The sequence below is a fragment of the Giraffa tippelskirchi genome, chromosome 14 (genome assembly GCF_054371585.1).
Source record: "Giraffa tippelskirchi isolate mGirTip1 chromosome 14, T2T-mGirTip1v1.2.pri, whole genome shotgun sequence".
Taxonomy (NCBI): Eukaryota; Metazoa; Chordata; class Mammalia; order Artiodactyla; family Giraffidae; genus Giraffa; species Giraffa tippelskirchi.
In genome coordinates, this window is record NC_137288.1 from 28,434,977 (window position 1) to 28,459,404 (window position 24,428).

Consider the following 24,428-nt stretch of genomic DNA (forward strand, 5'->3'; position numbering starts at 1 on the left):
TCATTGGGACCCTGGACGGTTTGTTGGTTGCATCATCTCCTCTTTTACATCAATTATTCCCCATTTATGTGTTACTATTCTTCAGAGATATGAAATATATTTCTCCACTGAATCAATATACTGAACCACTTTGACTCAGGAGATCTTTGCTTGATCTAAACAGGAGGATAGGTGTGCTGGTGTCAGTTGAACTGGCCTTATACCCCAGAACCTATTTTATGTATCTTTCCCTACCCCAGGGCTCAATGATCTCATGAAACTGGCCAATGTGGGAATATCTGCCCAATGGAAATTGGAAAATAGTATAAATCTGGTTATTTTTCCCTTTGAAAAGTCAGTTGTTAAACATTTGCCAAACTATAAATGCACCAATAATTTTCTGTTTATTATGCACTGCCTTGGATTGTCAGTTAATTGTCCATTTCTACATGTTTTACTCCCCAGCAAGACTGTTGGGCATTTAAAAGTAGGATCCTTTCATTACACTTTTTATATTTCTCACCGTGCTTTATATAGTGTTCTAGAGACTGAATATGTGCTTGATAAATATCAACTAATTAAAACACTAAAACTTTAAAAAGAAATGAAGATTTTTTTGTTTCCTCAACAGAACTAGATTAAACTTGCTACATGTCTCCAGGAAACATTTTTAGATTTCTTAACAATTGGTGTGATCACCAGTTAGCTATTTACATATGGTTAAATAGATGAGGCAAGCTACAAACTGAATTAACAAAATCCAGAACTGAAAATAAATACTGTCTCAATTCAAGTATCTACCCAAATAATAGCATTATGCCAAGGCTCAAATAATAGGGCAGATACAGATAAGACAGTTGGACAATAAAGAAGTTACTCCTAATTATCAATGCTAGAGAGGGCTGAATCATAAGTGTTAGGTTGGAAGGGGTATTCCAAAAATCGTCTCTTTCATTTTCATGCAATACTGAGACTAATTATTTTACTTCTGTCAGACGAGTGTATGCTCCTGGGTTCTGTCTCATCACAACAAAGATTTGGAGTGACGGACATTAAAGCCTTCGGCGTGTCACAGCTCTCTGGTCTTGGACAGACTGTGTTATAGCTCTCAGGTCTCAAACGGACCGTGTTATAGCTCTTAGACAAATCAGTGTTCCAGCTCCATGTTACAGCTCTATTTTATTTAGATAATAGCAGGAAAATCCATCCTCAAGGCGTGAGGGCATGTCCACCCAAAGACGCAGAACGCCCCAGCGAGCGGGAGAGAGAGAGAGCGAGAGAGCGAGCGAGAGAGAGAGAGAGCGAGAGAGAGAGAGCGAGAGAGAGAGCAAGAGAGAGAGCGCGGGAGGCAGGGTGGGGGGAGAGAGAGAGAGTGCTCGCGCGCGAGAGAGCGAGAGGGAGAGAGAGGGAGAGCGAGAGAGAGCCCTTTGGCTCCTCTTTTTATATGTTTTTTTCCTCCCCCTGGGCCTGCCCTATGTAAATTGGGTTCGCCAGGATTGTTGTTTGTTCTACCTGAAGTCCTCACTCTGATCCTCAGACCTTCCTTTGTTCTATTTTCGCGGGCTTTTCCCTTCCTTGTCTTTTAGCCACCGCCATCTTGGACTCCTGTTTTCTATTCTAACTACCTAACACTTCCAATAACTGAGGTTTTTTTGTTTGTTTGTTTTTAAGTAATCTCGTTTGATGCTCAAGCTCAGTCACTCTGTTGTGTCTGACTCTTTTGCGACCCTATGGATTGTAACCCCGTCAGGCTCTTCTGCTCCTAGGATTCTCCATACAAGAATACTGGAGTCGGTTGCCATGCCCTCCTCCAAGGGATCTTCCTGACCCAGGGATCAACCTCCTGTGTCCTGCATCTCCTGTATTGTCAGGCAAATTCTTTACCATTGAGTCACCTAAGAAGCCCCTTAATTCTTCTGTAAAACATTATTTTGCTACTTAATGAATGTAAAGGGAGTAATTTCTTTGTTCTACCAAACTTGGTTGAATCTCTTCTTTTCAATTGCACTTCAGTAAAATTCTCTTAATGATGTCTTTAGCTAGCAGAACCTAAAGCTTATTTTGCCTAAATGAACAGCAAATTATGCCACTATGATTTAGAATGAAGCATGCCAGCCAGGAATATGAGACTTGAATTCTAGTCTCTGCCACTCACATATATGAACACAGGCTCACTTATGCCCATATGCAAGGCCTGTTTATCTATGAGGGTGATTATGAGGATCATAACTGGATCTCAGCCATAAAATTACTTTGAAAAGCAATAATGTAAAAAAGTGAAGGAAAACGGTAAACAGTTATTATTAGAAGGACATTTGTCTAACTTTGTGAGACAAAGCAGGGGTCTAATAAAATTTAATAATATTTATATTTTATTTGTATCTGTGTGCTTCTAAAACCAACCTGCAGTGAAGCAATAAACCGTATACTATTATTTTATTAAGAGTATGCCATGTGCCACGCCATGCTTTGGGAAGAAAGAAATATGGTTATCATCTCCCAAGCTAAAGCAAAAATCAGCAAAAATGCAATTAAGTAATGAATTCTACAATACGGATCAAAAAACTTTAGGAGTTTACTGAAAGAGGAGGTGAATGAATAAAGTAATGGGGTTGGGAGCATATCTCTGGATTAAGAGGAATGTGACTGGAACCTTAGAGACAGTGCACAGTTTTTACATATAGGTGGAGAGCTATTGCAAAAAGAAGAAAGAAGAATTTTAGCCTTCTCTGATGAATCCTTTCTCAAAAAACTTTCATTTAAAATCAAATTGTTTTTTTTTCTTTTGAAAAGTTTACACTTGCTTTAAAGAAAAGACGTTAGTTTTTAAATGATCCTATTTAAATGAGCATCTCAAGCATTTGTGGCATATACTCATTCTTGTCTTCCAGCTATGTCAGAGTGAAATAAATAAACAGTGCAGGAAGTAGTCTTCATCTTTAGTTAATTCCTTGGCTAAAATGATGCCATTGGAAACTTGGTAAAACAACCTCACTCATTCTAAAATTGCAGAGGCCGCCAAAGCAAACCAAGATAGACAAAACAAAGGGCACATCAACATAATGTACATATTATGGGGATTCTTGAAGGTCAGAGCATGATCTTTTACTTCTTAGTGACATATAATGCCAATATTTGTCAGATCTTGCTGAAGACTAAAGCTCAGGCAAAGGGAAAAAATGCATTGCATGACATTTGTTTTCTGTCCTATAACATTAGATATCCTATTGTTATAAACAACCAGCTGTGGTGATTAAATGGTTGGTGTTACTGTTGTTTTTTTTTTTTCCATGAAGCACTATCCAGACACATTTATAATGAATTACAAGGTGACAGACCAACATTCTAAACTATAATGAATCTCTTCTCAAATTTTGCAATTAAAAAATTGAACATCTATGTTATAATTCTTTTATTTAAAAAAATAAATGATCGGAAAAGAGGCATGTGATCTGAAAAAAGGCTGTCTTCTTTCTGTTTGGAAAGATGAGTTCTGTAGATCTCACACCTATCAAAGGTGTAGAGTAAAAAGTTGAATTGGACATTTGTTCCTAAGTAAGATTGGAATGTGCCACGATTATTTGTGAGTATATGGTGCTTGAATTGGGGCCCACAGGGACAAGCTGTTAGTCAAACATCCATATTCTAGAACTAAATGAAGACTTAGGCTTATTTCTAGCTGGTGTCTACATTCAAAAAATATTCAAAGTTGTGGTTGAAATTTGATCAGGAATCTATAGGTGGTGAATCTATTCAGTCAGGCAGTTTTGTGGATTGAGGTGTCCATTCATTTGTTAACAAAACCTTAGCCAGAAATTAGGAGTGCAAAGCATAAGTTCACATTTGCTGGGAGGAGCTGACAAAATCTGGCCATATACGGTGAAGGGTGTGATCAACAACCATTGGAGCATCCAGGGTCATGCCAGTCAGTGAATATGGGCTTCCTAATGCTATCTCTTCTGTGCAGCTTCCAGATCTTGGTGACACCAACTGAACACCAAGAACTAAATATCACTTGCAAACTACCACCAGGAGCAGGAGTAGTGCAGTTAGTATAATCTACTCTCTCAGCAGAGTAAACCAATCACATAGCACCAATTATACAGATAATCTGGAGAAGAGAAGGACATAAAACACAAAGGTAAACTATTTCAAATCACTTCCTGAACATAAAAACATGTTGTTCTTTGAACCTGAACAAAAACAAGAGATTGGCCTAAATATTTTAAGACTGTGAGGATACCAGATCTTAGTGTATTGATAAAATAGACAATCCAACAAGGTGTTTTCTGTTTGTCCTTTGACTTCTCACTTCCTGCAACACCACTACTTGTCCCTGAGAATCTATATACCCGCTTTGGAAAAATCAGACCTGGACTTCATTTAGGTGTAAGGTAGTCTTGTTTTCCAGAGTCTGAGTTTCAATTGATTTCCATCTGTTTCCAAGGATAAAACTGTCTATATGTGGGCAACTGCACACTCTTTATCACTGTATTCCTGCTGAGTTACTAGACAGTGTGTGAATGTTAACATATCTTTCACCTTTTTTTCTTAAGATATGTCTCATGACCCCCATCTTGGCCTATATGTCTCCCAAGGGCAGAGGATACTGTTTTAAATGAGAATAAATTTCCAATTTGTCTTAAGATAACTATGACATAGAGCAAGTAGAGTCAAGGCAAATCAAAAAGGGGTTTTCTAGCAGAAAATGAATCAGGAAGAAAAAAAATATTTTATTTCTTAACTTGTCCTGGCAAGAATTCCATCAACTATATTGGCCTAATTTTGTAACCTTGATCAGTAGCAGAGTTCTTTCTACCAGGAAGTATAGTTGATGTCAGTGACCATGACACTTCCTAGAGGGAAGACTGTGATACAAAAGTTTGCCAGCTGAAAAATGGCTGAAAATTATTCAAGTCCACATCACAAGCTACCATAATTGAATAGCTGGCTTGAAACAATTTATATAGGGAACTTTGAGTCTACATCCTCAGCACAATTCTCCTTTCCTCCTGAGGGTGGGTTGCTGGTGCGTCACTTCCAAATTCCTATGCATGAGTAATCTCACCACATTCAGTAATATATTCCTCTTATGAGAAAGTAATCAAGTACAATATAACTGATGACTTTCTTGATTCAGTAATCAGTAATTTGTGATCAATTTTATCTGACGGTGACAGCCTGGTGTATAAGTTAGTGCTAATGTATATTACTGCACTTTATTTCTGTGGAGGCTGTCAGCAGAATAAAGGAGGGAGACTGGAATGGAGAGCTCCTCCCCCTCCATCCATAAGTGGCACACCACTGGCCTCCTGGTGTTATTAAAAGAAAATTGGAAAAGTTTCCAGAAGATTAAGCAGAAAGCTTACAACTTGCACAGGACTCTCAATTTTCCAGTCGTTCTGACAGAAGGATAAATCTTCGGGTGTTTTAACTAAAATGTAAGCAAACCCAATGTCTAACTACAGTAAACAAAATTTATTATGATTCGGACGTGGCATGGTGTTTACATCTAGGTTGACAAAATTGCCAATGTTTGAGACCCTTAGTTAAGAAAAATGTAGCAGGCTGTTTCTTATCCATCAGGAAAATAAAAGGGGAATTTTTCTTGAAAGCTATGAACATACAAAGTGACTTTGAACTGTATACTTTGATTATTTGTGCATTTGAAACCTAGTTCAGCTTTAAACACAAATGACGTAAATATCTGATTATATGGTATGAGTTTCATCCACCTCTGTTCTAAAATAAATTCTCATGTTAGATATAAATAATGCATTATATCATTTTTTAGTCCTGAAATTATTGTCAATATGGGGTTTGTTAAACTATTATTACCCATAACGGAATCTGCCTGCCATGCAGGAGACTGGGGTTTGATCCCTGGGTTGGGAAGATCCCCTGGAGAAGGAAATGGCAACCCACTTCAGTGTTCTTGCCTGGAAAATCCCATGGATAGAAGAGACTAGAGGGCTACAGTTCATGGGGTCACAAGAGTCAGACACGACTTAACGACTAAAACCACCACTATTTGAGGAGCTATGTTAAAGGGTTGATTAGGAGAGGGGTTAAAAAAAAAGCACCCAGAATTCCAGGTGGTCTGGACCATGCTGCTCTGCAATGTGAAGCCTCTGAAAACTCAGGGAGATCAGCCTGAAGAAGGATGTGGTTGATAGGAAGGCCTTTGGTTAACTTCACATTTTTGACTGATCCTAGTAGCACTATTTGACTAAATTAAAAAGCATGCTGGGCACAGCAAACTAGCAGCATCCAAGCCTGGGGCAATAATGTTCATTGTACACTGCTCTTGCACCAGGGCTGCACCGGCCTTCCAGCCGTGGAGCCATTTCCATTGTAAGGCTGTGTATAGTGAGCAGGGGATGACTGGAGGTTCTGATGGGTGTTCACTGGAGCTCAAATATGAAGATTCCATGAACAATATAAAGCGTACATTCTCTCCTGTAAAACCTCAGCTTTCTGCTGAAGATACATGAAATCTTTTCAATAGGAAAGCTTAATTTTATAATTAGAAGAAAAAATTAAATTCTGCTTGAGAAGTTAACCATGATAATTTATAATAATATGGAAGTATATTTTTCTAATATAAGAAACTTTGTAAAAATCATTGTGGAACAGACCTTTAAGAGTTTGGATGAAGAAAGAAAGCAAAGTGGGTGGAAGAGAGAAAATGGGGAAAGGATATTTTATTTGCCTCACATGTCTGGCACTATTGGCAAGGGGTGTGTAACTTTTTCAGATTTATCTTTGGATTGGAGTGCAGATCCCCATGAGCAAAAAATCTGGTTCCAGATGGAGCTCTTCCCAGGCCTCCAAGCTCTCAGTCCCAAAGGCTTTCTATCTTGGGTTAGAAAGAGATTACATTCATAGACAATCAAAATTAGTCCTGCCAAGTACAACACAGGGTATATTGTTATACCAAAGAGATGTTAAAGTGTTCAACTTGTTGCAATGCAGGTAGCACACTCCCAAACATGTCTCATGGTTCTAAGAATTCAGGGAAAGATTAGGTGTGGTGTTTGCCATTCACTCAATGGTTTCCTGTTAGTTACCTCAATATTTACATTACCATAATGTAACAGTTCAGTTCAGTTCAGTCGCTCAGTCGTGTCCGACTCTTTTCGACCCCATGAACTGCAGCACTCCAGGCCTCCCTGTCCATCACCAACTCCCGGAGTCCACCCAAACTCATGTCCATTGAGTGGGTGATGCCAAACAAGCATTGGGCAATTTAGGGCACACACATACTTGTCTTGAAGTCTAACAGATGATGAATTAGGAGCATTATTTCACTAAAATTTACTTATTTATTAGAAATCTCCATGAGGTATACTGTTTTTAATTTAGCATAAATTTCTCTAATCCTGTTTTAGATTTGTTTTCCTAAATCATAGTTTATTCCATGTTCATATACATGCTGTGCTACCTGCTATGCAAGTCGCTTCAGTCATATCTCTTTGTGACCCTATGAACTGTAGCCCTCTATGCTCCTCTGTCCATGGGATTTCCTTAGCAAGAATATTGGAGTGGGTTGCCATTCCCTGCTCCAAGGGATCTTCCCAACCCAGGGATCAAACTCTGGTCTCCTGCATTGCAAGCAGGTTCTTTACCACTAGGACCACCTGGGAAGCCCATTTTCCCCATCAAATCATGAACTCTAACAAACGTACTGTATGATTTGTTGTGCTTTTGGCTTTTTTGTTGTTGTTGTTTTAACATATATTCAATGTTTTTCTTTTCTTCCCTTTATTTCTTCCCTTCTCCTTTCCTCTTAACTTTCTTTCCTCACTCTCCCCCTCTCTCTCTTTCTTTTAGCATAATAATCTTCTGTTTGGTTGCTTTTTCTCTCTAGGCTTGCAATTTGCAACATTACTTATTTTCAGGGCTTCCCTGGTGGCTCAGATGGTAAAGCGTCTGCCTGCAGTGTGGGAGACCCAGGTTCGATCCCTGGGTTGGGAATATCCCCTGGAGAAGGAAATGACCACCCACACCAGTACTCTTGCCTGGAAAATTCCATGGGTGGAGGAGACTGGTAGGCTACAGTCCATGGGGTCGCAAAGAGTTGGACAGGACTGAGCGACTTCATTTTCACTTTCACTTATTTTCATAGGCTACAGACTTGTTGTTCTGATTGCTACATTTACTTCTCAATATTTTATGTACTAGTTATTTGAGTTGTAATTTCAGTTTATTATGGAAATAAAATTTGCCCATTCAAATACCTTTAAAAAATTAATGATTTTACTTCACTCCCTTTGACACCTGTCTTTTTCTCCCTCTCAATATCAACTATTATTGTTCTACTTTCATATTCACCTTTTACAGAGTTTACTTTCTGATGTTTTCGTTAACCTAAATTTTTTGAAATCTTAAACATGTTCAAAAATGAAGCGATTTTTTTATCATGTTGACCTGCATGTAATCATTCACATTGTTCATTTTCTTTAGCTGTTTTACCTATCTGGAGTCTTGGCTTAAATTTAAAAGATTTAAAATTAATAGCAGCTCAAATATATGTACTATATTACCTCAAATCTAAGTTATAGTTAATCATAAAGCATGTAGATTTTTTGGAGAATACATTAAACACACATACATCACATATATTCATATTCACATAGAAAATAGCATATATTTTCTATATAAATAATTTGTTCATTATTTCAATCAAACTCTAAGTCTTCCTCACATTCTGATTCTAAATAATTTTCTGAAACATTTTGGCCAATAGCAATTATATATCAATATGATATGTTGATTTTCAAAACCCAAACTTAAAAGCTTAACCTATTATCACCTTTTAAGACATAACATGATGTGATTTAATCCACATTTACTATTTACCATAGTAAAATTCTTATTTTCAGTTTTCTCTAATCATTATAATATTGCTTGAAGTTAAGTGGCTGCTCTGGTGGGTCAGATGGTAAAGAATCTGGCTGCAATGCAGGAGACCTGGGTTTGATCCCTGGATTGGAAAAATCCCCTGGAAAAGAGAATGGCTATCCACTCCAGTATTCCTGTGTGGAGAATTTCATAGACAGAGGAGGCTGGTGAACTACAGTCCATGGGGTTGCAAAGAGTTGGGACCATCTGACATAATAATACTAAATATCAACTGAAAGTTTTTGATTGATGGACAATTGGTGGCTCAGGGATAGCTCTTTAAAGCATTAGGTCAGTCACACTAACTTTCCTAAGTCTAAAAGTCTCTAATGTGACCCAAGTGATTTGGCAATTTCAATTGTCTAGAGTGCATTGACTGTACATGTAATACTTTTTTCATTTAGTATTACCTCATTGCACACTTTCATAAAGTGTATTATAAACAGCTTCATGTAGCACAAATATTATACAAGTAATGCAGATAATTCATCATATTTTCAACATTAAAACCACCTTGAACAATTTTCTATGTGTTCTATATGTTAAGCAGAAATGTTTAGGCACTCTGGCTAAAACTCCGGGGTAGTTATCTAACTAACTAGAGCTCTAACCTATTTTCTCATAAATATAATAGGGGGAATAAAATCTATTCTACAGGGAATGAATGAAAAGATAAAATGTGTTCTCAGCATGGTGTATGCTATAAAATAAGTGCTCATTAAATAGTGATTTGAAAGAATAACAACGATAATTCCAAATAATATTTCCATAATTATTGTAAATACTAGAGATTTTCTTATTTTATCAAGGTGTATTAGCTTTCAGTGTAATAGCTTATCTCTATAGTAGCTGTGTGAGTTACAGAGGGGGAGAATTGATTTTCCATTGAATTAAGCAGAAACCAACACTCACAGAATTACTGATTTACTTAGGGTTCCAAGACTGGTTTCTTGAGAACTGGGACTAGATCCTATGTCTCTGGCTGAGTTTTACACTGCTCCATCATCTCCCTGGTTAGGAAATATTACGCCAAAGGAGAACCCTCAGGACCCTCATTACATCCATAAGGATAAAGAATGCCCTAGGTTCTCCTTACCAAAGGAAAACATGAGCTGTTTTGAAAGATTTTATGAAATTTGAACTGCGGCGCTCAAGGATGGACTGAGACTCATGGCAGTTTGTGCTGCTTTTAACTTTGATGTGGTGGATGAGGTTGGTGTCCTTCATCATGGAGCTAAACACACCTAGTTGAGTCAGAGACACTGAAGGAGGATGTGGGGGGAGATGGAACAGTTGCTGGTCCATTTGCTACCCATGTGAAAATGGAAGCCAGCAGGTAAGCAATGACATGTATGAGCTACAAAGTGATTGCTGCTTTACTGTCATCCTGAAAATATCATCAAAAAAAGGAAAGAGAGAGAGGGAAAGAAAGGCAGAAAGGAAGAAAGAAAATGAAAAAAGGGGGGAAAAGTGACTCTTTTGGCCTACCCTACACTGGAGAAAGAAATGGCAACCTACTCCAGTACTCTTAGCTGGAAAATCCCATGGACAGAGGGACGAGGTAGGCTACAGTCCGTGGGGTCACAAAGAGTCGGACTCGACTGAGCAACTTCACTTTCACTACACTGGAACTTACAGGGAAAACTTAGGATAAGTGTAGTTCAGCCTAGCATAGTTGACATCTTACAAAGAGTGTAGAAAAATGTGGCTATTCATTAATGCTCTTTCATACGGCTATTAATGCAGTGGTAAGAGGGCTTCCCACGAAGTCAGTAAAGAGTCTGACTGCAATACAGGAGACCTGGGTTCAATCCCTGGGTTGGGAAGATCCCCTGGAGAAGGAAATGACAACCCACTCCAGTATTCTAGCCTGGAGAACCCCGTGAACAGAAGAGCCTGTTAGGCTACAGTCTACAGGGTCGCAAGAGTCAGGCACGACTGAACGACTAAGAGCACAGCGCAAGAGAAAAACCACGTACCCAGAGATGAGGCTGTTGTATGGGCTGTACTTAGAAAATGCTTCTCTAATTCAGTCTTTTATTCATCCAGCAACATTTTCTTAGATATATACCTTATGTAAGGTACTGTACTAGGCAGAAGTTTAAAATATATATAATTAACATTATTAATCCAGTCAGCAAATATTTGAGTGATGTATGGCATTACTTGGTGCAGAGACAAGATGCAGTTATTTCTTTTTGCTTACATTACATCAAATAATGGCCAAGTGAGCCGTACAACTCTGTTATCTCCATCTTCCGTTTTCGAAGACTGATGCCTTGGAATTATTAAATAACTTGCCTTGGACCACCCAGCTGGTGAGTGACAATGTCAAAACCTGAACCCAGTTCTGTCTGAGACCGAAGCTAGAGCTTTCAATATTTATGTGATACTGGCTCCCTTTTGTCATTTATGAACATTTCTGCCTTATCCAGTAAACTTTAAACTCCTCTGAGGCCAATGCATGGCACATTTATCGTTTTATCCTCTTTCCCCAGTGTCTGCACAGTACAATATATGTCCATCCATCAAAACAGGCTCTTTTGTGCTACAACCATGAGACAAGAATCCATTGGGAACTTGACTTCTCAACATTCTTTTAAGTATTTTTGAAGCCCCTCCTATATTCCTGGCCCTATTCTAGGTGCTATGGTAGAAATCATGAAAAAGAGAACTCCACTTGACAAAGAAGCTATAGGAATACTGCAGTGAACCAAGTTAAACAGGCTTCTTTACCACAGAATTTCTTAGAACCTTTACATGCTAGTAAGCATTTGATATTCTTTAAAACAGACAGAGTGTATATGATTTTCCCAACCTGTCTGAACAAATGTCTCTCTCTTCTTTAGATATTCTTTGAATTATCAACACCACGTTAAATATGAGATTTCCAGGACTTTGTACAAAATCCACATCTAAAGAATCTGGCAGATAATATGGTGAGACTCTTAACATTGGAATAGAGACCTAAATGGTTCACAGTGATTCACATTCCAAACACTGGTCCTCACATCTGACTCCAGGGGCGGTTCTTGTTCATAAAATTATACCTCTCCTTTCAGGCTCCAGCAACTCAATAATACCTCAATTGTTTAAGTTTTTAGTCAGTTCTCAAATAATTCCTTTAGCTAAAGTTCAGTTCAGTTCAGTTCAATCGCTCAGTCGTGTCCGACTCTTTGCAACCCCATGAATCACAGCATGCCAGACCTCCCTGTCCATCACCAACTCCCGGAGTTTACCCAAACTCATGTCCATCGAGTCGGTGATGCCATCCAACCATCTCATCCTCTGTTGTCCCCTTCTCCTCCTGCCCCCAATCCTTCCCAGCATTAGGGTCTTTTCCAATGAGTCAGCTCTTCGCATGAGGTGGCCAAAGTATTGGAGTTTCAGCTTCAACATCAGTCTTTCCAATGAACACTCAGGACTGATCTCCTCCAGGATGGACTGGTTGGATATCCTTACAGTCCAAGGGACTCTCAAGAGTCTTCTCCAGCACCACAGTTCAAAAGCATCAATTCTTCAGCACTCAGCTTTCTTCACAGTCCAACTCTCACATCCATACACGACTACTGGAAAAACCATAGCCTTGACTAGATGGACCTTTGGTGGCAAAGTAATGTCTCTGCTTTTTACTATGCTGTCTAGGTTGGTCATAACTTTCCTTCCAAGGAGTAAGCATCTTTTAATTTCATGGCTGCAATCACCATCTGTGGTGATTTTGGAGCCCAGAAAAATAAAGTCAGCCACTGTTTCCACTGTTTCCCCATCTATTTGCCATGAAGTGATGGGACTGGATGCCATGAGCTTTGTTTTCTGAATGTTGAACTTTAAGCCAACTTTTTCACTCTCCTCTTTCACTTTCATCAAGAGGCTCTTTAGTTCTTCTTCACTTTCTATCACCAGTCCCACCCACAACTGAGTGTTGTTTTTGTTTTGGCTGCATCCTTTCATTCTTTCTGTTGTTATTTCTCCACTGATCTCCAGTAGCATATTGGGCACCTACCGACCTGGGGAGTTCATCTTTCAGTGTCCTACCTTTTTGCCTTTTCATACTGTTCATGGGGTTCTCAAGGCAAGAATACTAGGCTTCTTTGACATTCCCTTCTCCAGTGGACCACATTCTGTTAGACCTCTCCACCATGACCCATCCGTCTTGGGTGGTCCCACAAGGCATGGCTTAGTTTCATTGAGTTAGACAAGGCTGTGGTCCATGTAATCAGATTGGCTAGTTGTCTGTAATTGTGGTTTCAGTCTGTCTGCCCTCTGATGCCCTCTCTCAGTGCCTACTGTCTTACTTGGTTTTTTCTTACCTTGGATGTGGGGTATCTCTTCACGGCTGCTCCAGCAAAGTTCCCCTTTAGCTAAAAGGTATTTAATAAAGGGGCAAATCTTTCCATTCCCCAAAACAAAATGTTTGCTGAAATCTAAAATAATATATTTTTAGTCACCTAGTTGTACCTAAGTAAATGGTGTTTGGGCAATTTGTGAACAAGTTCATCTTATCATGTAGGTAGCTACTCACATTGCAATTCAGGTCTCTTAGGGCACAACCTACTGGATCAAGGAACATGAGACAGTGCTGCTGCTGCTAAAAAAGAAAGAAAAAACAAACAAACAAACAGAGAATTGTTTTCTGCCACTGGTGAACCAAAGCCATCATCAAGAGAAGCATCAGAGCTCATGATTAAAAGGAGCATTTAGAGCCATATTACTAAAGCCTTAACCTATTATTAAGAGTGTGACCTTGGTAAGATTTATGATTTCTCTAGACCATGTTAAATAAGATAATATATATGAAGTATATATGTTCAAGGATGGCCTTTTTATAAGAAAAAATGCTGATAATCATCCAGGCAAAAGGAAAATAATGGATTCAATTTGAGCCTCAACAACATGTCTTTTCATATGTGTATTTCATGAAATGTGAGCTATACATCAACATATTTTTCTTGGCATACATCGAGATGGAATCCTAATGGTCTTAGTGGTTTACTCTCTTAAGCCTTATATATATGAAATTATCTCCATTTAGGTGAGGAAACAGAGTCTGTGGGGGGTTGCCTATTATGACACAACACAAATAGAAGAACCAAGAATAAAAATCAAGTTTCTTTTCCTCTGAAGAACATGCCTTGAATTCTCTCATTCTCTCAGTAATCAAAATTAGTGACTTATTTCCCTTCCTTTACTTCAGTTTCTTTTTTTTTGTCAGACAACAGGCATGACCTACGTAATTTTTTCAGTGTCCCTTTCAGATCTAATTCTCTTTGAAGATAAATGTAATTCCCTTTAGTTATAACATCTCTTAAGAGACTGAAGAATATATTTACATCATCTCTCAGTTCATTCTCACCAGTTTTGTTATTGTTATTTTTTCTCTATATGCCTAGTCCTCCTGGGTCCAGTACCCCTGTCTTCCTGTCAACTTTTCAAGTAAAGTAATGCCTTTCATTATATTTTGGATGCCAGACTAGTTTAATCCCATTGACAGAGGGCTATGCAATCAAGCTGACAGTTGGATGATGATTTGAATCGTCCCTGACTCATTACTTGGTGAAGGATTTGGCATGCCAATCAATGGGGAATGATGTGCTGTGCCTTGAAGAATGACAGTAATCCATTTTCCACCAATTGACGTGATGAGTCCTTGACAGAATCACAAGTTACGGGGCCAAAGCCAAACATGATTTGGCACATGCCTCCCAGCACTGCCATTTTGCAGACCCTCAGGGTATTTATCAAAGCAGTAGCCTTCTTGCCTCTGCTGTCATCAGCCGCACATCCCCAGGAGGCAGTGCGACTTTAACAGGCTTTCACAGGTGAGTAGTGGGGCGGCTTCCTTGACCTCACCTGGAATACTTACCCGAAGTATGTGTGTGTAAAGAAATAAATTGGATCTCCTAATTACTCCCACCCCTGCTGACACACCTAAATTTATACATCCAAGTGAGAGCTGTCTTTCAAAGTCGTCATTTTGGGAGTAGACACATTTATTCTAATGAGGTTTCAGCATTCTAAATGCATTTGAAATTTCTTTTCTGAAATTGTGTTCAGACCTAGTATTCAAATCTCACTATTTTCAAAGATACCTTTTTGAGGTCAGAACTGTATCCTCACCTTGCTCATCTTCCATTAGTCTAATTTGCATCTTGTCTATTTTCCAAATTAGTTTATTCTTAGGGTATTGAAAATATTCATACAAAGTACCTACAGGGCTAAATGAAAAAAAAAAAAGAAGTTTAAGGAATTTTTTAGTAATATCTTACTATTGGATTAAGAGTCTATGTTGCTAAAGTGATTAATTTGAAAGCTTTGATATGATAGGTTTTAATAATGTAAATTATCATGTAATTTTTAATTTTAGTAGCTCATTTCTGATATAGGATGTTAAGCACTATCAAATTACTTAAATTATTTTGTAAGCTACACTCTTCCTCCATTTCAGTGCCTTATGTACAGAATATTTCAAGAACATGTTACCCTGTCATGAACAATCAAATCCATAAGCATTTCCCCCATAAAAAAATTGACAGCTAGTTCCACAGGCTACAGATAAAAGATTTGAGTGTTGTTTTCTATATGTTGATTAGCCCAAGAGAGAAGATTCCCTATAATAGCAATCTGGGATTCATTATCAAAAATTAGCAGAATCCTTGACCAAATACTCAGAAGAGAAACTTGGAGAAGCTCACCATTTCTCATTTGTCCAAGTGTACTGAACTTTTCAATTACTATTTTAGTGACTCATTCTTTTTTTTTTTTTCCTCAAATTGATTTTTATTTTTTAAAATTAATTTATTTGTATTAATTGGAGGCTATTTACTTTACAATATTGTGGTGGTTTTTGCCATACACTGACATGAATTAGCCATGGGTGTACATGTGTCCCACCATCCTGACCCCCACCTCCCACCTCCCTCCACACCCCATCCCTCTGGGTTGTCCCAGAGCATCAACTTTGAAAGCCCTGTTTCATGCATCAAACTTGCACTGGTCATCTATTTTACATACGGTAATGCACATGTTTCAATGCTATTCTCTCATATTGTCCTACTCTTGCCTTCTCCCACATAGTCCAAAAGTCTGTTCTTTACATCTGTGTCTCTTTTGCTGTCTTGCATATAGGCTCGTCATTACCATCTTTCTAAATTCCATATATATGCATTAACATAGGGTATTGGTGTTTCTCTTTCTGGTTTACTTCACTCTGTATAATAGGCTCCAGTTTCATCCACTTCATTAGAACTGACTCAAATGCATTCTTTTTTATAGCTGAGCAATATTTCATTGTGTATATGTACCACGACTTCCTTATCCATTCGTCTGCCAATGTACGTCTAGGTTGCTTCCATGTCCTAGCTATTGTAAACAATACTGTGATGAACATTGGGGTACACCTTTCTCTTTCAGTTCTGGTTTCTTCAGTGTGTATGCCCAGCAGTGGGATTGCGGGATCGTATGGCAGCTCCATTTCCAGTTTTTAAGGAATCTTCACAGTGTTCTCCATAGTTTGCATTCCCACCAACAGTGTAAGAAGGTTCCCTTTTCTCCACACCCTCTCCAGCATTTATTGCTTGTAGACTTTTTGATGGCAGCCATTCTAATCAGCATGAGATGGTGCCGCATTGTGGTTTTGATTTGCATTTCTCTGACAATGAGTGCTGTTGAGCATCTTCTCATGTGTTTGTTAGCCATCTGTATGTCTTCTTTGGAGAAATGTCTGTTTAGTTCTTTGGCCCATTTTTTGATTGGTAGTGACCCATTCTTAAATGTAAACAATCAGGGACTACTTGACTCTTGAGGGAAAAAAAAATAACCTAAAATTGTATTTACCAATACCTCTATAATCCCAAAATCTCTATTAGTTTGTAAAGTTCTTTTTGTGTAATGTCTGTTGAGTTTTGTTGTCATTTGTCAATTCTTACAAACTCATTTCTCTTATTCCTCGTATTGATAGTATTTTATCTTTTGTCATTTTTTTCCCTAATTATCTTAGTTAGAAGTTAAATGATTTTTCCAATCTCAAAAAAATCACTTGGGTTTCATTTATCTATTATTTTTCTTCTTCATTGTTTTTTTTTTTTTAATGTGATCTTTATTTTTTTCTTTATTCTGCTCAATCTGCATTTAATTTGCTTTTCTTTTCCTGGTTTTGTTGTGAAAGTTGAGGTCAGTGATGTGAGACTTCTTTTCTCATATAGGCATTTAATGCTACAAACTACTGCTTTAGAGGAATGCCACAAAATCAAATGCCTTTTCATTATCATTCAATTCAAACTACTTGTAAATTTCCTTTTAATTTCTTCTTTGACACATGGGCTACATCAAAGTATGTTATTTAGTGATCAAATATTTCAAAAAAATTGTCCAAACTTCTTGCTGTTATTTAAACTTGATTTAATTCCATTTATCAGAATACATACTTTGTATGGCTTATATTTTTTTAAATGTATATTTAAATATTTTATGAACCAGAATATTTTATATCTTTATAAATTAGATGCCCCATTTGCACTTGAAAAACATGCCTATTCTTCTGTATAGGATGTAGAGCATCCTATAAATACCAATCGGTCGAGTGAATTGATTATTGTTCAAGTCTTCTACAATATATACTACTGGTTTTCTCTCCACTGTTCTACCAATTACAATAGAAGGATTTTGAATGTTTTGATTATGTGTATGGAATTTTATATTTCTCCTTTATCATTATAAAATGACTTTCTATATCTCTAATAATATACTTTACTCTGTAATTTAATTTGCTGTTAATCTAGAACTTCAATTTTCTTTTGATTAGTGTTAACAAAGTATATCTTTTACCATCCTTTTACTTTTAACCTATTTGTATCTTTTATTTCAAATGAATTTCTTATAGGTATCATATAGCTGGGTCTTACTCTTTTTGTCTAATTTTACTTTAGGTCATTTCCACATAATGTTAATGATTATTAATCTCTAATTTTGGTTTTTGTTTTCTATATATCTCAACTATTCTTTGTCCTTTATCCATCTATCTGATTTCTTTTCATTAATTATATTTTGTGATTTTCTTTTGTCCACTTATTATCTATTATTCTTTGTTATTTTAGTGATTACATTAGGATTTATAGTATACATTTTTAACTTATTGCAATCTTCAAATGATATCGTACTAATTCATATGCAGTGTTAAGGATGTCAGAATAGTATACCTACTTATCTCTTGCTTTTGTGCTATGGTCATTCATTTTATTTTATGTTATGAATCTGTCTGTTTTTGTGCTATGGGTGTTCCTTTTACTTTATTTTATATTAAAATACTTTTAATTAAAGTAAACCTGTAATATTTTATTTAAAAAATAAAAATTCTTGCATATATATCTTGCATAGTTGTGATTTCTCATGCATCAGTTCATATTTCTGTCTGATACCATTTTTCTTCTACCTGGAGGAGGTTCTTTAACTTCTTGTATGAAGTTCTACTGTTGATAAATTCTTTTAGCTGTTACGTGCCCCCAAAATTCTTCACTTGTCCTTTATTTTTTTCTAGGTATAACTCTTCAGGGAAATAATGAAGATATCACATCCATGAATCAAAGATAAAATGCTAAAAAAAGAAAACAAAAACAGCTTCTGAAAATTAATATGACAGCAGAAACTTTAAAGTGTTATAGAAAGATTGGAAGATTAACATGAGGAAATTTCCCAGAAAGATCTAAATCTCAGGAGAATAGAAGGTAACAAAAAATAAGAAAATTAGAGAGTCAGTCTAAGAGATTTAAACTTGGCTAATTAAAATTTCAGAAAGAGAAAAAAAAATTGAAGGGAGGAAATTATCAAAGGTATTGTTTGGTTTATAGTGCATGAATCCATTGTAGTGCTTATTGTAGTAGATGAAAAAGTACCACACTAAGAACAAAGAGCAGTTTCCAGAAGCTCTGATATATTGGAGAAAACTAGTTTTCACATAAAGGATCAGGAATGAAAATGCTACTAGAGTATGAAACATTCATTCTGGAACCAAGGGAATAATACCTTTAAAATGCTGTACCTAGCCGAATTATCAATCTGGTGTGAACATAGAATAAAGTAGGAGTCAGCACAATTTTTATTTTTGGTAAAGGACCAGATAATTAATATTTTAAGCTTTATAGTCCAAATAATCTCAGTTGCAGTTACTTAGCTTTCCTGTTGTAATGTGACAATCAGTTCAGTTCAGTCTGACTCTTTGTGACCCCATGGACTGCAGCATGCCAGGCCTCCCTGTCCATCACCAACTCCTGGAGTTTGGTCAAACTCATGTCCATGGAGTCAGTGATGCCATTCAACCATCTCATCCTCTGTCATCCTCTTCTCCTCCTGCCTTCAATCTTTCCCAGCATCATACTAAGTAAACAAATGGGCATGGCTCTATTCCAACAAATATTAAGTATACAAATGGGAGGATTTTGGCTTAAAAATTGCAGTTTTCCAACCCCTGGAATAAACACATATTCAAATAAGCAAACTAATAGGTAAAAAATCCTTTATTTGTAACTTTTTCAAAAAAGGTATTGCATAAATATGCCCACCCAAATTAGGGTTGGTAGCAATAGTTGATGAGAAAACAGAGTTTTAGAGAGGTAAATAAAGAAAAACCTTAGCGAGGACAGATGGCCAAAGAGCAGAAGAAGGTGTCCACTTGGGCCTCTGACCCACAGTGGGCACTTCAAGCTGTGAGACAAGTGCCTTTTGGAGAAGCTTTCAGTATCAGGCATTCATGAAAATTGCACCAGCTTTTTAAAACCAGTTCCTTTGTCTCTTCTCAATACTGATAATGGTTCTTTAAAGTAATTCCACTAATAAATGTATTTTTTTTCTCATATCTGCTTTAATTTATGCCACTTTATTTCAACTTTCCTCTTGAGTTTGGCATGAATATCTTGCTTTTTCTTGAACTTTTTGAAAGTATTTTTGAAGGAAATGCAAGCTAAGTGGATATGCAAAAGCATTCACTTTCTTTTTTCAGGGTAAGAAAAGCATGAAGACTTATGAGGGCTAAAGGAGAAATGTTTATTGGGGTAACAGTGAGTGGAGAGACACAAATAGGTGAAGAGACACAGAGAAGGGAGGAGGAGACAAAAATAACAGTTGCAAAGACAAAGGAAAAGGAAACGGTATGGTTTCAGGAAAAAAAAAGAAATGAAAAGGGGACTAAGTGGTTGCAGCAATTCATGATTGATGCACTTTATTAAAAAACATATTGAATATAGTTAATACAATATTCTGGAGTTTCCCAGCTGTTACTAGTGGTAAAGAACCTGTCTGCCAATCCAGAAGACTTAAGAGATGTGAGTCCAGTCCCTGGGTCAGGAAGATCCCCTGGAGGAAGACATGGCAACCCACTCCAGTATTCTGGAGAATCCCATGGACAGAGGAGCCTGTGGGCTACAGTCCATAGGGTCGCAGAGAGGCACAACTGAAGTGAGTGAGCACACATGTAATACAATATTGCATTAGTTTCAGGTGTACAGCATAGCAATTTGAATTTATATACATTGCACATTGGTCACAGTAAATCTGGTAACAATCTGTCATCATGCAAAGCTATTGTAATATTATTGATTATATTCCCTATGCTATACATTACATCTTTGTGACATTTATTTTGTAACTGAAATTTTGTACCTCTTAATTCTCTTCATTTACTTCCTCTAACCTCTAATTTTTCACCCCTCTGGCTACCAACAGCTTTTTTCTCTGTATCCATGAGTCTATTTCTCTTCTGACTTGTTTGTTCATCGGTTTTGCTTTTTAGACTCCACATGTAAATTAAATCATAAAGTATTCATCTTTCTCTGTCTGACTTATTTAACTTATCATAATTCTCTCTAAATCCATACATGCTGTTGCCAAGGGCAAGATTTCATTCTTTTCTATGGCTGAGTAATATTCCATTGTATGTTTATTCCATATCTTCTTTATTCATTTATCTATTGATGGGCAGGACACTTAAGGAGCTTCCATATACAAGTTATTGTAAATAATACTTCAATAAACATAGGGATACATATATCTTTTTGAATTAGTAGGTTTTGTTTTATTTTGTTTTTGATAAATACCCAGAAGTGGAATTGCTGGATAAATATTCAAAAGCAGAATCAAATGATAATTTTATTTTTAATTTTTTGAAGACTCCTCATCCTGTTTTCCATAGTGGCTGTACATATATATGTCCTTAGCAACAGTGCATAAGTATTTCCTTTTCCCTAAATCCTTGTCAACACTTGTTGTTTCTTGTCTTTTTGATAACAGGCATTCTGACAGGTATGAAGTAACTCATTGTAATCTTGATTTGTTTTTCTTTGATTATTAGTGATGCTCAGCATTTTTATCTATCTGTTAGATATCTGTATGCCTGCTTGGAAAATGTCTTTTCATATCATTTTTTTTGATTTTTAAAAATATTGAGATGTGTAAATCCTTTATACATTTTGTATAAAAACCTCTTATCAAATATATACTTTGCAAATATCTTCCCCTATTTGGTAGGTTGGTTTTTGTTTGGTTGATGGTTCCCTTTGCAGTACAAAATATGTTTTTGTTATTGTTTAATGTAGCCCCATTTGTTAATTTATGCTTTTATTACCCTTGCTTGTGGAGAGAGATCTAAAAAGTATTTGTCTGACTACTGTGAAAGAGTGTACTATTTATGTTTTCTTCTAGGAGAAACATAACATTATTTCAGGTCTTACATTTGATTTTTTAATTCATTTTGAGTTAATTTGTGTATACGATATAAGAAAGTGGTCTAGTTTTATTATTTTGCATAAAGCCATTCAGTTTTCCCAAAACCATATATTTAAGAAACTATCTTTTCCTCAGTGTCTATTGTTTATTCCTTTGTTATAAATTAATTGACCCTATAAGCATGGATATATTTCTGTGCTCTCTATTTTATTCATTCATAGAAATGTCTGTTTTTGTGAGAGTACCATATAGTTTTAATTACTGTAGCTTTGTAGTATTATTTGAAATCAGGGTGTGTAATACTTCCAGCTTAGTTCTTTCTTAGATTGGTTACTTTGGTTGTTTGAGATTTTTCATTGATTCATACAAATTTTAGGATTATTTTTCCAGTTCTGAGGAAAATGCCATAGATATATTGAAAGGTATTGCATTGAATCTGTACATTGCTTTAGGTAGTGTGGACATTTTAACATATTAATTCTTCCAATTCATTAGCATGGTATATCCTTCCATTTATTTGTGTTATCTTTAATAGTTTCACCAGTGTCTTATAATTTTCAGAGTACAAGCTTTCACTTCCTTACATATGTTTATTCCTAGATATTTTATTCTTTTTGATACAATTTTAAATGGGGTTACCATCTTGATCTCTTTTCTGATAGTTCATTATCAATGCATAGAAATACAACAGACTTCTGTATATTGCTTTTATACCTTACAACTTTACTGAATTTGTGTGTTAGCCCTACTAGTTTTTTGTAGATACTTTAGGGTTTTCTATTATATAGTACCATGGCATCTGCAAATAGTGACAGTTCTACTTTTTTCTTTCCCATTTACCTATTTTATTTATCAAATATGGCCTTTTATCTCTCTTGCGTAGGTGCTGTGACTAGGACTTCCAAAAGTGGGTTGCATAAAAGTGGTGAGAGTGGACACATGCCATGTTTCTGATCTCAGAGTAAAAGATTACAGCTTTTCATCAAGTATGATTTTAGCTGTGGGCTTCTCATATATGGCTTCATTATGCTGATGTATATTCTTGCTGCACCCACTTTGTTAAGAATTTTTTGTCATAAATAGATGCTGAATTTTTGTCAAGTGCTTTTGTGCTTCTATCAATCCTTCATTTTGTTAATTTGGTGTAACATTTTGATTTATTTATAGATAATGAACCATCGTTGCATCTCTGGAATAAATTCCTCTTGATCATGGTATATTATCTTTTTAAAGTATTGTTGAATTCAGTTTGCTAATGTTTCACGGAGAATTTTTGCTTCACAGATATTGGCCAGGAAGTTTTTTTGTAGTGTTTTTGCATCTGGTCCTGGACTTTTCCTTGTTAAATTTTATTTGATTACTGATTCAGTTTCATTACTGGAAATTGGTATATTCGTATTCTCTGTTTTTCCCTAATTCAGGCTTAGGAGATTATACATTTTTAGGAGTTTGTCCATTTATTCTAGCTTGTCCATTTTATTGGCATACACTTGTTTATAGTAATCTCATAATTCTTGGTATTTTTGTGATATCAGTTGTAATGTCTGCTCTTTCTGATTTTATTGATTTGAGCCCTGTCTTCTTTTTCTTTGATGAGTCTGGCTATAGGTTTATCTATTTTTTTCTTTTCAAATAACCAGCCCTTATTTTCACTGATGTTTAAGTTATTCTACCCCAGTTTTCTTTTTGCTTATTTTTGTATGGAATATATTTTTCTATCACTTCACATTTAGTCTGTGTGTATATTTAAACCTGATGTAGTCTCTTGTAGGAAGCATATATATGGGTCCTATTTTTGTATCCATTTAGCCATGCTTTGGACTTCCCTGGTGGCTAAGAGGGTAAAGCATCCACCTGCAATGCGGGAGACCCAGGTTCGATCCCTGGCTCTGGAAGATCTGCTGGAGAAGGAAATGGCAACCCACTCCAGTACTCTTGCCTGGTAAGCTATATTCCATGGCATGGCAAAGAGTCACACATGACTGAGCAGCTTCACTTCTCATGAATCAGGCTGCTTGCCACTTCTTGCTGCAAGCCATGCTTTATCTTTTAAATTCACTGATATTTAAACTAATTATTAATAAGTATACAATTATGCCATTAGTTAATTGTTTTCTGGTTGTTTTTATAGTTCCTCGTTGCTCCTTTATTCTCTTGTTCTCTCCCTTTGTGATTTAATGACTTTCTTTAGTGTTATGCTTTATATCTGTATCTTAAATAATTAATTTATTTTTGTATCTAAGTTTTTGGTTTATAGTATCCATGAGGTTCATGTAAAACAACCTATGTGTTTAACCGTTCACCTTAAGCTGATGGTTGCTTAAATTCAAGTGCATTCTAAAAGCACTACATTTTTATACCCCCAAGCTTTATATTTTTTGACACATATTAACTTTATTTTGTATATTACTTAACTAGATATTTTAGATACAGATGATTTGAGTACTATTTGACTTTTAACCTTCATACTAATTTTATAGGTGGTTGATTTACTACCTTTATTGTACAATTTCCTTTACTAGTGAGATTATTTTTTATTTTATAATTTTTTTGTTTCTTATAATGACCTTTTCTTTTCTGTTTGAAGAAGTCACTCTAACATTTCTTATAAGGCTAATTTAATGATGAACCCCTTTAGCATATGCTTATCTGGAAAGCTTTTTATTTCTCCACCTATATCGAATGATAACCTTACTGAGTATTATTGGCTATAATTTTTCCTTTTAGTACTTTGAATATGATATGCTAATCCTTTCTGGGCTGCAAAGCTTCTGCAAAAATCATCTGATAGTCTTATGGATGTTCCCTTGCATGCAACTAGTTTTTGTTTTATC

The 24,428-nt window shown here is 36.3% G+C and overlaps 1 long non-coding RNA gene across 1 annotated transcript in view; it reads right to left on the reverse strand.

Moving 5' to 3' along the window:
* The window catches only part of LOC145534232 (uncharacterized), a 40,553-nt gene that overhangs the window by 14,089 nt on the left and 2,036 nt on the right, over positions 1-24,428 (reverse strand). The window contains exons 2-4 of the long non-coding RNA XR_014074366.1: positions 18,311-18,472; positions 15,001-15,098; positions 13,406-13,468 (exon numbers count right to left, since the gene is read on the reverse strand). This is a non-coding gene — a long non-coding RNA (uncharacterized LOC145534232). The remainder of the gene's footprint in view (positions 1-13,405; positions 13,469-15,000; positions 15,099-18,310; positions 18,473-24,428) is intronic.